The following is a 14,288-nucleotide window of genomic DNA, read 5'->3' as shown; positions in this document are numbered from 1 at the left end:
AGCGGCTTGGCGGAGGCGCCGGAGGGGCGGGCCCACGGGGTCGGCGCCCCGCTCACCCGGAAGCACTTGTGGGGAAGGCGGTCCCGGGAGCGCCGCGGGCTGCCGGGGTTCGGCTCTCCTCCTGGAGCCGCCGACCGAGGCTGTGCTCCGTCCGCCGGCCGAGCCGAGCCGAGGACGACCTCCTGTCCTCGGTTTCCCCCCTCCGGCTGGCGGCTGACGGACGGGCTGGGTGGCGGCGGGAGGACGCGAGCGGCCGGAAGAGGGACTTAGGCCGCTTGGCGGGGACGGAGGCCGGGAGCGGCCCTGGAGCGGGGTTGGCTCTCCGGGAACGGGAACCGATCCATGCGCCGGTTCGAGGCTACCCCTTACCTGGGTCACCTCGAGTAACGGGGCCCCTCCGGGGTGGCGGTTCCACGCAGAGAAACCGCGAAGGCGAGTGGTGGTGGCGCGGCTCCACAGCCTCGGTTAGCAAAGTGGAACAGCTGTGGCTTTTCATCGGATTTGCGGAGAAGCCAGGAGGTAGCCCTGACGTTGGTTCCAGAACCATCGGGGAGGCTCCCTGGGCGAGGGAACAGCCTATCTTGTGGTGAGAGCTACAATTTAAGGTTAATGAGTGTGGGAAGGCTAAAGCAGGAAATCCTGCGCGGAGAAGGCGCTTGTGGCCAAGGCTTGGAAGCAGCTTTTGACATCCCCTGTCAGTGTCTGGCCTTGTTCTAGAAGAGCCCCCAGGGACCCCTCTGCAAACCGTGCCGGAGCACCTGGCTTAAGCCTGTGACACCCAGCATCACAGGTTCGAATCCCAGCTGCTCCACTGCCAATCCCGATGAAGACCTTGGCTCCCTGCGTTCAGGTTGGCCCAGCCCTGGCTGGCCTTGGCATCCATCCATCAAGGGAGTAAACCAGCATGTGGACAATCTAACTCTCACTTTCAAATAAAATTAATTCTTTGAAAAAAAAAAAAAACCAGCTACTCGTTTAAAGTCAAGAGCCGGCATTGTTGCACAGCCAATCGAGACTCTATTTGTGGGGTTCGCATCCCATAATGGAGCACCAGTTTGAGTCTTGGCTGGTCCACCTGCAATTACAAGATTTTTTTAAAGAGTTTATAATGTCATGTGGTTTGAATGCTGACAAGAATATTATAAAGCATAACACTACTATTTTGTCGTTGCAAAGAGACCCAGACCAGATGCATTCCTCTGAATTACTTCGAACATAGTCTTTCCCCACACATTAAATGATCTCCTTCTATGAAAAATCCATGCCCGCTAACCTTCGTGGAATATCCTGACACGTGAATACTTCCAAGTGTGTGGGCTGACTGCTCCAGGGTTGACAATACATGAAGGAAAACTTTTTGTTTCTATGGAAAGTTTGGGAGTTGAGGTGGGGTGGTTTGTACATTTCTGTTTCATGATAAATCGCTTTTTCGTTGATGACTTCAAGGAATTGGATTTCCTTTCTTAAGAGTAAATATTCATTGTGTTTGTCTTCACAGAATTGTCTTTCGCAAGCACATTCGTTCAAGGATTAAAAATACCTGAGGGTAGGCATTTCCCATTGGGTTTAAGACTCTGATCCCACATCAAGTTGCCTGCCTGTGAATCCCAGCTCCTCTCAGCTTCCTGCTGATGGGTGATAACTCAGGTGGTTGAATCCCTGCCACCCATGTGGGAAACCCAGACCCCTTAACGTGGTCCAACTAAAACTATTAGAAACAGCTGATGGAATCAATCAATCAGCTGTTTCTCTCCGACACACTTCCTCCTTTTCAAATACAAGTAAATTGAAAAACTAGGAAACTTAACATCTTTCTGTGTTGAGATTTTATTTTCATGTTTCATTATGTCAGGAAGTGTGCATTTTGCAATAGTTCATCTCTGTTCTCCCTTCCCTAAATTAGCAACTCTCAATAAGCTTGCCATGTTGCTTATCTCAAGTTTTATTTAAAAATCCTGTGGGTCAACACAGTTGATAGCGAGCGATTTGTAAGTTTTGCTTTTTTAACTTACTCTTTTCCGTTTCATCCTGCCCTGATAAATGTGTAAATTTATACAGCCTGTTTGCATGTGTATTTTAATACGCCTCTGACCTCTGAAATATTTTTTCGGCGATTGTTATCAAAAAGAACAACAATACCAGAGACCTCATTTGAATGAAAAGAAAAATTAAACATCTAGAATGTTCTGGTGGGTTGATTAAGCTGCCAACTCAAGATAGGTGATTCAGGCTGGGTGGATTCTAGTAATAGGTAACAAGGCATGGATTACTTCCTTCATGGTGGGGAAAGATTGATGGGGGTGGGGCTTGGAACTTACGGTATCAGTTATGTATAAACACCTCATCATAGATAGTCGGGCCCTAACTTTGCGTTGTGTGCCCGTTGGAAATAAAAATTAAAACATCCTTTACATAATGGTGTGTTTAGTAAACTACTGAATGGAAATGAAGAGTAAAATCCTTCGTATTAGGGCCGTTTAAGAAATGGGTGCTATGTGCTGTGTAGCAGGTACCAGGTCAGTACCAGGCACCAGAAGCACAGAGAGGATAGAGATGACTGCCCTTAGAAAGCTAAAGCTCCAGAAGCTTCTGTTCATTTCACGTATTTTCTACATGAATAGTATTTACTTTGTGTCAGATACTTCATAAAGGCTGTGGATCCAAGAGGAAGCAAAAGCAAAGCCATTTTGTCATGAGATTGGCTGGTAAGGGAGATGGTGTCGCAGAGGGACTTTTAGCAGGTGTTACTGAGGGTGGTCGTGTCCTACCAGGAGGGCAGAGAGGAGGGGGAACTCAACCCAATCTGGAGGTTCTGGAGTGGCTTGTGCACAGAGATGCTTCAAGCCAAGATTACAGGGTGCTCCCAAGTAGACTAAACTAGATGTAGAAGTGGAGGGGAAGGCAAGGAAGAACATATATGAGCCTGAAAAGGAAGCAGTAAGATCCCAGAGACTGACAGCGTGGAGAACATGGTTTGTCCGGAGAGTCAAGGAGGACTCCACGCTGCAAAGTCTCACCGGGAATAGTTAAACATTCTTGGTTCTAAAGTCAGTGCCAACCCGCTGAAGAGCCTTCAGTGAGTGATGTAACATTTGTATTTTCAAAAGGTCACTGGCTTTATGGCCAAGAATTTGTTCTTTATGGCCTATGGACCTACCCTGGACACAAGTTATTCAGTACACTGAGGATACACAGTAGTTGACAACAATAGGCCCTTATCTTTGAGGATCTTCTGGTTAGACATTATACGGAGAGTATTTAAGATGCTAATACCATGAAGAATATTAGAACTGGGTAAGAATGAAGGGCTGGGATAAGTGCTCCCATGTTATTACCTTGAATCATGTGAAATTACAAATTGGTTTTCAGTGAGTTCTGACCTCAGACCAACGTTAGGTTCCTCTGGCACAACACGGTAGTGTCGTGTTAGTAGGGTCATGTGGTTAAATGCAATGCTTTCATATTTGGAAGAATCAGAGAAGACCTCCAGAGAAATGCTCTTAAAACAAACAAACAAAAAAAAAAGCAAGTCATGCAAATATCTGAGGGATGAGCATCCAAGGGCAAAAGGCCCGGAAGCGAGAATGAGCCTGCCCCAGCAGGCCTTGCAGTGTGACAGGTTCAACCACTGTTTCAAATACCAGCATCCTGTTATCAGAGTCCTGCCTACCCCACTTCCGGCTCACTTCCTGGCTGCTGATCCAGATGGAATTCCAGGCTTCTGTCTCGCCCTGTCCCAGCTGTCGTGGCCCTTTGTAGAGTGAAGATGTCACTCCCTCCATTTCAAGTAAATAATATGTTTAAAAAGAGAAACTATGGGAAAAAAAAAAAAACAGAAAGTGGTGATAAGGACCAGATCTTGTTGGACATGATAGGCCAGATAAGAAACTGATTTTTTTCCTTAGAATAACATAAACCAGTGGGTTTTGAGCAACATAGCTATACTCTGTCATTTATAATATTTTTTTGAAGATTATATTTATTGGAAAGGCAAAGTGACAGAAAGACAATGAGAGAAAGAGATCTTCCATCTGCTAGTTCACTCCTCCAATGGCCACACTGGTTCAGACTGGCCCAGACCAAAGCCGAAGGCCAGGAATTCTGTGTGTTTCTCATGTGGGTGACAAGGGCCCAAACACATGGGCCATCCGTTATCTATTGCTTTCCCAGGATGCATCAGCAGGGAGCTGGATCAGAAGCAGAACAGCTGGGACTCAAACCAGGACTATGATATGGTCATGCAAGTGTCACAGTCTGTGCCACAACACCAGCCTCCCATCCGATATGTCTCAAAGGACCGTTCTGAAACGGTAGAACCCAAACAGTGGGCCTAGAGATGATCACGGTAAAATTCAGCTTTATGTATGTTTGAAATATGTTCCTACTAAAATGAGGAAAACCAATGCTGCTGAATTGTTAAAATAGGCTTTCCAATAGGACCATCACAATAACGCAAATGGCAACCGAGGTAGTGACAAGTGGTTAGAATCTAAAAAGATTGTGAATATAGAGCCAGCAAGGCTAGTTTATATAATAAAAAAGTTAAAGCGAATGCTTAAGCTTACAACTGGAGCAAGTGGATGGAGGGGATCTCCAGCAGCTGGAGTTTGGAAGGCAGGGTAGACCGTGTCCATGTGGAGGAAGACAATTTGCAGTTGAGTAGGGAGAGGTCAAGTAGGCAGTTAAATAGACAAGTCCGTAATTCAGTGGAAATAGCCATGCTATTGATAACTCCGCCTAAAGACCAGGAATGCAGGGACCAGTGCTTTGCAAGTCAAGTGCAATGCGCAAGGCCTCTTCCTCGTGCTCTGATTCTAGACTGGTTTTGTTTATAGAGAGCTATCTGTTCCTAAATCTCGCCAGTCGGATGATTGACAGGCTTCACTTGATGTAGTTCACCATGTCCCGAAGGGTTTTGTTCTCATTTTCTTCTTCATGTTTATCTTCTCTTCCCGAGCCAAGTGTATGTTTTGAGAAAGATCCATTTTCTTTTAAACATTCCACAGTGCGATACCCCATGAGGTATTTATAATATCCATAAAACAAAATAAACGATTCAAATAGTGGGACTTTGGCTTGTTTTCACAAAGCATCGGTTTTCTTACAAATATTCTAACTTAAGACACTTTGAGCTGTCTTGTGAAAATCAGAGTGGAAATAGAAATTTCAAACTATTGCAACTCATGCCCATTTCAGATCTAACAAATAAAAATAACCTTTTAAAAATTCATCTGTACACGGGAATCAGGCCTGGGATCACCTCAGACGAAGTTTCTTTGAGGATCCCTCCGAATGAGCTGCTGATCTCAGAACCCCAACCATGAAGAGAAGTGCAGTTTCCATGCTCTGACCATGGAGTGCAAGTGTCAAAGCTGAGCCTCCTCAGAGGCTCAGATGGAGCAGTGGTCAGCAAATCCAAGTGCGTGTGGAGGATATGCCAATCTATTGGAACCTGCAGAGGACACCTGGTACCACAATAGGACAGAGGACAGAACAAATCGGTATGTACCCCAGCCATGTGCTGCCAATGAAAATCTGAGCTAACGGAGACTCTGAGGTAGACTGTATCAGCCAGTGGATTTTGGAGAGATTTCATCATGTTTTGAATGGCAAGACTGGCAGCAATTCAGAACTGTTAGACTATCGAAACCACTTGAGGGCCCGGTGGCGTGGCCTAGTGGCTAAAGTCCTTATCTTGAACGGGGCAGGATTCCATATGGGCACCGATTCTAGCGTCAGCAGCACCGCTTCCCATCCAGCACCCTGCTTGTGGCCTGGGAAAGCAGTCAAGGACAGCCCAAAGCCTTGGGACCCTGCACTCATGTGGGAGACCTGGAAGAGCTCCTGGCTCCTAGCTTTGGATCAGCACAGTACCGGCCATTGTGGTCACTTGGGGAGTGAATCATCAGACGGAAGACCTTTCTCTCTGTGTCTCCTCTCTGTATATCTGACTTTGCATTAAAAACAAATAAATCTTTTAAAAAAAAAAAAACACTTGAACAGGACCCTCCGAGTATACCCCATGTCAGGGACATGGGATGGTTGCAAGGCTGGGTGGGACTTTTCTCTTTATTCTTTCCTTAACCCAGATCTAGAAAATAATAATAACAATAATAATAATAATAATGTGAAAACAATGGTCTTACCCAATTTCCTGTAACTCTTGACCCTTTGTGCCCTAATCAACTATGTAAAGATGATCAAAATAAATTAAAAAATTAATCTGTGGGCCCAGCGCAATGGCGCAGTGGTTAAGGTCCTCACCTTGCGTACCCAGGATCCCATATGGGTGCTGGTTCTAATCCTGGCAGCCCCGCTTCCCATCCAGCTCCCTGCCTGTGGCCTGGGAAAGCAATCAAGGAGACGGCCCAAAGCTTTGGGACCCTGCATCCATGTGGGAGACCCGGAAGAGTCTCCTGGCTTTGGATCGGCATAGTATCCGCCGTTGCGCTCACTTGGGGAGTGAATCATCGGACGGAAGATCTTCCTCTCTGTCTCTCCTCTCTGTATATCTGCCTTTCCAATAAAAATAAAATAAATCTTTTTAAAAAAAAATTAATCTGTAAAATGTGAGCTCGCCTCCATATTGGCTGTGTGTGCATATTTCCTGTAGTAGTAAGACAGTGACTAAACTCACTTCCGCATCCAACCCAGGCCAACTCCAGCAAGAAAGGAATCCTTCCCAAAAGTCCTTGAATTCATCGCACCAATCTGGGCTTCCTTCCAACCTATTGGCAAGTCATTGTAGCTGGACAAATACTGTGCTGTCATTGGCCAAATGTGTGTCACATACTCCACTTCTGGTTCACCTAAAGATCAGTGATAGAAGGAGAGGAGTGGTTCCCCAAGAGTAAAAATGGGGTGTGCTCACCAAAATAAGGAAACACAAACTTAAGCAAAAAATAAATAAATAAATAAAACAAACAAAAAAAACCAGAAAAAACAAAAACAAAAAAACCAGTACCCACTGCCCCAAACACTGCAAACGTTCAAGCTGTGTTCCTCCCTTCAGCTTTTAAAGGAATTTAGCAATGTCGTGGCATTCACCTTGAGTGTCTTCCAGGCCTGTACAACAAGGCTGTGTTTCTCCCTGAATTCACCCTCAGTCCTATTTTCCATTGATGCGTGATCGTCACAAGAACTGAATGCAGCAGGCATGTAAAAGTGAACCAGCTGGAAGGGTCAGTATTTCAGCACGTCGCTTTCCAGGACACTCCCAATCTGGTATTGCAGGTCATTTCTTGTCCTCCTAATTCTTTCCCATTGTCTGCCTGAAACGTGTTTGTTTGTCATCAGTACACAGGCAATTGGGTGCCTGCTCATCAAGATACCTGGCAAACCACTGCATTGGCAAATGAGCGTGAATCAGGCTGTCTTCTTCACAGGATGTTGGAACTGCCTTATGTAACACGTGTAAGGTCTTATTCAAAATGTACTGCAGAACATGGATAACGCTGGTAGAAAGAGAAGGTTGACTCTACTGTTCCGAAGTTTAAGAAGGTTCTCCCAGCTACCTGCTTCCCTGAACACCCAACCTAACGCTCTGTGTTGCAGGAGGTGCTTAAGGTCAAGTCATAAGACTGGCAGAATATCATCAAACTAAATGAATAGTTGATGAAGTTCACATCTTGGAGCAATGCATGTCAGCTTTATTAACAAGTATGATTGTGATCAAAATTGCTACACTATAGACCTGTTCCTCAGGGTTGCGTATATGAAAACAGTGTTTGGATTTGTTACTTTAAAAAATATATCAGGGGCCTGGTGCGGTGGCGCAAGTGGTTAAGGTCCTCGCCTTGCACGCCCGGGATCCCATATGGGCGCCGGTTCTATCCCAGCAGCCCCGCTTCCCTTCCAGTTCCCTGCCTGTGGCCTGGGAAAGCAGTCGAGGATGGCCCAAAGCTTTGGGACCCTGCACCCGCGTGGGAGACCGGGAAGAGGCTCCTGGCTTTGGATCGGCATAGTATCGGCCGTTGCGCTCACTTGGGGAGTGAATTATCAGACGGAAGATCTTCCTCTCTGTATATCCGATATCCAATTAAAAAAAATAATAAAAATAAATCTTTAAAAAAATATATATATATATCGGGCCCAGCGCCAGCCTAGCAGTCAAAGTCCTCACCTTCAATCTGCCAGGATCCCATATGGACACCAGTTCTAATCCTGGCAGCCCCACTTCCCATACAGCTCCCTGCTTGTGGCCTGGGAAAGCAGTAGAGGACAGCCCAAAGCCTTGGGACCTTGCACTCATGTGGGAGACTTGGAAGTTCCTGGCTCCTGGCTTTAGATCGGCTCAGTTCTGGCCATTGCGGCCACTTGGGGAGTGAATCATCGGATGGAAGATCTTCCTTTCTGCCTTTCCTGCTCTCTGTATATCTGACTTTGCAATACAAATAAATAAATCTTTAAAAAAAGAAAAATGTCTGCTCATTTTCTATACGCATTTCTTCATGGGATTGTTTGTCTTGCTATCACTGAGTTTTTGAAGCTATTTGTAAATATTAGTCCCCTATCATTTGTGTAGCATGCAAAGATTTTTCCCCATTCTATTGGCTGTTCTTTACTTTGTTGAGTGTTTCCTTTGCTGCACAGAAACTTTTTAGTTTGATGTAGTCCCATTTATTTATTTTGGCTTTGACTGCCTGTGCTATTGGCATCTTTGCAAGAAGTCTTTCCCCATTCCTATATCTTGAAGAGTGCTTTGCCTGTTTTCTTCTAATAGTTTGATGGTTTCTGGGTGTAGCATGAGGTCCTTGATCCATTTAGAGCTGATTTTTTTCATAAGGTAACAGGTGGGGGTTCTTGTTTATTAACTCTGCATGCTGCTATCCAATTGTCCCAACAGCATTTTTTGAAAAGACCAGGCTTTTCCCCTGGTGTAGAATGGGCTGGACTAGGTCTCACTCCCACTGGGTCACATGAGAGTTGTATCAGGGCATGGACTGAGCCAGTCCAAAGCCAGGAGCCAGGAACTTCCTCCAGGTCTCCCACATGAGTGCAAGGGCCCAAGGCTTTGGGCTGTCCTTGACTGCTTTCTCAGGCCACAAGCAGGGAGCTGGATGGGAAATGCAGCTGCCAGGATTAGAACCGGCGCCCATATGGGTTTCCGCCTGTTCAAAGCAAGCACTTTAACCACTACGCTATCATGCCAGGCCTCTAAATTTGAAATTTTAAAAACAAATTCCTTCCAAAGAAAAAGCTGTATATATCCCATATCTTCTATTCCCTTTCTTTCTAATTTTTTTTTTACATATTTGAACATTCCCATAACAGGAAGTTGAATTTTAAGTAAGTAAGCAAGTAAACATTATATTTAGGACAACTTGTTCCTGTGCTTGTATACTGGGGAAGTGAGAAGTGATCGGATCCAGAGAAGTCTTGAGAGTAGGATCCCTGGGGCTGCTGGTGCTGGGTGCGCTCATCAGACCATACAGCCCAGCTGCCTCTCCGGTAGAACCACTCAGAGAAGGGACACATGCATCAGCCAGAGCCAGGATGCCGTGCTCCATCCAGGTCCCTGCTTCCAGCTGCAATGAGCCATCAAACTCAGGGTCTAGGCAGTTTCACTTTGGGACTTTTTGGGATATAAGCACGCTGTGCTCACATCTTGTGGCTGGAAGTTAAATATTGACACGGGCACTGCTTTCCACGGTTTGGAGAAGGGTGTTGCTATGGAATGTTCTGGAGCCTGCAGTGATGCCAGGCTCCCAACTCCTGCAGCAGCCTGGGTAACATCTTTCAGAGCAGTGGGGATCCCCAGTAGTTGCTAAACCCCCGAGGGAAGGAGGTGGAGAGGAGGGAGCAGCATTGGAATCTGCTGCTAGTTGGGGAGTTGGGTTGACAAGCGGAGACCCCCTACAGTGTGTTCCTCACCGGCAGTCACTCATTACCCACTTGATGAATTGCACAATTCTGTTACTTTGTTCTGTGGCAATGACATTGGCCGGTGACTCAGCAGTGTAACCCAAGTGTCCCTCCCACTCCCATGGCCCTGTGTAATCCTTAGCAAGTTGCTCCTCTTTAAATTGGGATAATCACAGCCTGCTATCTTCCTCCGGAATTGTTGCGAAGGTCATAAAAGGTAAGTATATGAGATTATAATTTTTATGGACCAACAAACGCCATACAAATGGAAGGCATTGGGACCAGCGTTGTCGCGATGTGGGCAGAGCTGTGGCCTGTGACATGGACAGCTCATACAGGTACCAGTTTGTAGCTTTCACATCTGATCCGGCTCCCTGCTCGTGCGTGATCTAGGAAAGCAGCAGAGGATGGACCCAAGTCCCTGCACCCCTGTCGGAGGCCTGAATGAAAGTTCCTGGCTCCTGGCTTCAGCCATTGCAACTTTTTGGGGGCGTGAACCATCAGATGAAAAATCTCTCTCTGTTTCTCCTTCTAGCCCCTACTCTGTAACTCTGCCTTTTTAAATGGAAGGCGTAGTTATTACTGCAAGTAATTAAGTGATTCATGTCTTAAAGTCCCCTCTTTTCCTTGATTCTGTGTTCACGGTGAATCAATGTTAATAGTCAATGTTTAATCACAATTAAATAGTCAAGAAATAACTATAGGGCCCGGCGCGATAGCGTAGTGGTTAAAGTCCTCACCTTGAACACTCCAGAATCCCATATGAGCGCCGGTTCTAATCCTGGCAGCTGCATTTCCCATCTAGCTCCCTGCTTGTGGCCTGGGAAAGCAGTTGAGGACAGCCCAAAGCCTTGGGCCCCTGCACCCATGTGGGAGACCTGGAGGAAGTTCCTGGCTCTTGGCTTTGGATCAGCACAGCATCAGCCATTGCGGCCACTTGGGGAGTGAACCATCGGATGGAAGATCTTTCTCTCTGTCTCTCCTCCTCTCTGTATATCTGCCTTTCCAGTAAAAAAATAAATAAATAAATCTTAAAAAAAAAAAAGAAAGAACTACAAAGAACTTTAATATGAACTTTTTGCATTTTCTCATACTTAACAGCCATTTCCAGGAATAAGACAATTTCGTACAACTGTATTTTACAGGTATAATCTTGAATACATGTTCACCAAATTAGGAGGTAAATACGCTGTTGTTTATTTCTTGGATTATGCCTGTGACTTCACAGTCTCAGTGTACAAGTCAGTGTGTGTTCTGTTCTGTAAAGTGCGATCAGGGGATTCGAGTAGGAACTGAAGGGTGGGCATGTGGCTCAGCATTTCAGTGACCACATGGGATGCCCACATGTACCGCCATTCCTATGAATATATACCCTGAGAGGCAGCAAGTAATGGCTTAGGTATTTAGGTCTCTGCCACCCATGGGGTAGACTCATATTGAGTTCCTGGATCTTGCAGCTTCAACCTGGTGCAGCCCTGGCCATTGTGGCATTTAAGAAGTCAACCAGCAGGTGGAAACTCTTTCTCCATCTATCTGTCTTTTTTTCTTTGCGTTTCAACAACAATAACAATAATAATAATAATACAAACATGAAAAATTTAGGGTATGGGTTGGCATATTTTGGTCTCAGATAAATCCAGCTACCACTTGCTTCAGTAGAGCTTGCAAAGTAAATCCATTTTGACACTTCAAAGAGTTTTTCCCTAAGATCAAAAGAAGAATAATGGATGACACATTATAATTACATGAGAGTCTGATTTCAGCATCCATTCACTGGAACACAGCCACACCCACTTGTTATTGTCCTGTGTGTGGCTACAACAGCGGTGGAATCATTGTGAGGCGGAGAATATGATCCACCAAGACTGAAAAAAAATAACTATCTGGCCTTGGGCAGAGAAGTTTGCCTCCCTGTAGACTAGATCATTCAAGGTTCAGAAGTAAAAATATTTTTTTCTCACTTGCTGGATATCTCAGAATAATTAAAACTGGACACATGGACACAAATTATTCAATGCAATAATCAGAGAAACACAGTTCTGATTTTAGCATACAGTAAGTGGACTCAAGACACTTAGTAAAAATTTATGCAGCACAGTAAATAAGAAAATAAAGCTTTAGGTATTGTTAAATCCTTAGGAAATATTAACATTTTACTCAGAGGTAGTGGCAAGGTAAAAAGAATAGGGAGTCCCTTCTGATTAACATTCTATAGAAATCAATGCAGGTGAAAGAAAAAAAGGGGTTTATCTGAAAGAAGGTTCTTGGACAACTGCAGAATCGGCAGAAGAGCTGGGACGCATTGTAAGGCTCAAGTTCAGATTCAGAGCCAGGTAACCACGCAGTTCGGTTCAGCTTAAAGCAAGCTTCTTGGGAGTGTTCCCGGGCCAGGCTCACTGGTCCGAAACAGACCAGACCAGTTGCACCCAGGAAATGAAAGGCAGCCTTTTATATATAGGGACCAAAACAGGAAATGCGGGCGGGGTCTGGCACGTGAAGGATTTTTGTCGATATGGTGTTGTGGAGTGCTGATAGATTTCTTCCGGTCTTGGAGAGCCCATATGTCACCACTCCACTGCTATTGAGTCAGGCAGGGGCTTCCTGGGTGTTTTAGTCCCTTGTCCCAGTTGCATCAGCCACCTTTTCATTCTAGTCCACCTCTACTTATGACCTCTCTCTCTCTGTGTGCATTTGTAATTTATTTCATAGACCTGTTTGTTTATTTGAAAAGCAAAGTCAGAAAGAGAGAGAGATTCCACCCCCTGGATTACTCCCCAAATGGCCACGGCTGAGCCAGGCCTAAGCCAGGAACCTGGAGTTCCGACATGAGTAGCAGGGACCCAAACACTTGGGTCATCTACTGTTGCTTTCCCTGATGTGTTAACAGGGAGCTGAAGAAGAGGAAGAGTAGCTGGGACTCGCACTGGTGTGATGATAGAAGCTGCTGGTGTTGCAGGTGGCAGCTTTACTCGCTCTACCATGATGCCAAAACCTCTGTGTGCGTTTGAACTTAGGACCCCAGGACCAAATCCACTAAGAAAGAATATGTGTGGTCCCTAGAAGCAAGCATTTTTCTCTCTTAGAAGAAGGTACACCCTATAGAGGGGGTGTTTCCAGGAAAAAGGACTCACTGGACATGGCTTGGCCATTGCTCTGTTGTTTACCTCCCCCTGGAAACAACCTGCCCTCTCTCTCTATGCTTGGATGTAGTTGGTGTTTGGCCCAGACATCTTTAAAGAGCAGGGCCGCAGCCCTCAGCTACTTTTAAGGTGGCTGCCCCAGTCTGAGCTACTTTCCTTCCAGATGCTTGAGAAGTGATGCTGGCCTCACAGAGGCAACCCGCTGCCAGTGGGTGATGGATGCAGGAGTTCACCTCTGCCTCCAGGTGGGATGGCCTCATCATGCCATGCACTCTGCAGATCCCACCATGGTGGATCAGATAAAGGTGAGGCTTGCCAGCGTTGCCCCTTGCTCCACACTGCCTTTCTCCCTTATCAGGTTTCTCCCTAAAGAGCACTCTGCAGTAGATCACTTGTTCCAGGATCTGCCAATACTTCAATGGAATCTGAGCTAAGTAACAGGATCCAGAAGATCTTCTGGTCCAGACATCCTGGAGAAGCAATGTCTCAGGAGTAACAGCCATGGGATCCAGCGGTTGAGCTTTTGTCCCAGGAGTTTTGCAATAAGTAAGGCTGCTTTGTTTTGAGTCAAACACAGGTCACATCTCATCTCTGACATCGCTGGAAGCCTAAATAGTGTGACACAAAACCCCAGCCTTCCATATCCTGATCTTGGAAATAGGACTGGAGGCTCTTGGAGATAACATCATTTGGAATCCAGGAAGGATTCATTGATTGGTTTTCCCATTTGTGTGGCCTTAGTGACTGCAGGCTTAACTCCCCACCCTCGACTCCTCTGGGAACTTGCCTTGCTAGGGAGCTGTGGCACTGGCTCCTTCCCTCTGCTCCAGGATTATCTTTTCTCAAGGCTTTTTTGAATCTCCTGAGGACCAGATGGTGAAATCCCTTCTATAATCCTCACTTTTTGCTGTTTCCGGTCCTGTTCTAGGAAAGTGCTAGACATTCTCAGAACCTTTGGCTGCTTGATGTGTTCTTTGTTTCACATCGTGTGTGTGTGTGTGTTCGTGTGTGTGTGTGTGTGTGTGTGTTCGTGTGTGTGTGTGTGTGTGTGTGTGTGTGCTTGCGCACAGCCCAGGAAAGCGGGAGGGGGTGGGTGGGTGGGGAGTAGCAAGAGAAAGAGATGGTCAGATTTCAAAGCACCAAAGTGATGGGTTATACAGAGAGGACCACATGACATATACTGATTAGTTCCATTCGGGATCATCTACGGATTCATCAGGAAAATAATGCTTCTGATCCAGGCTCTCCCTCTCAGCTGGCGAAGGCAGCTTTTGTCTGAGCCAG

Source organism: Ochotona curzoniae, unplaced genomic scaffold, assembly GCF_017591425.1.
Source record: "Ochotona curzoniae isolate NIBS_2020 unplaced genomic scaffold, NIBS_Ocur_1.0 contig_1302, whole genome shotgun sequence".
Classification (NCBI taxonomy): Eukaryota; Metazoa; Chordata; class Mammalia; order Lagomorpha; family Ochotonidae; genus Ochotona; species Ochotona curzoniae.
Note: the sequence above shows the minus strand (reverse complement) of the source record.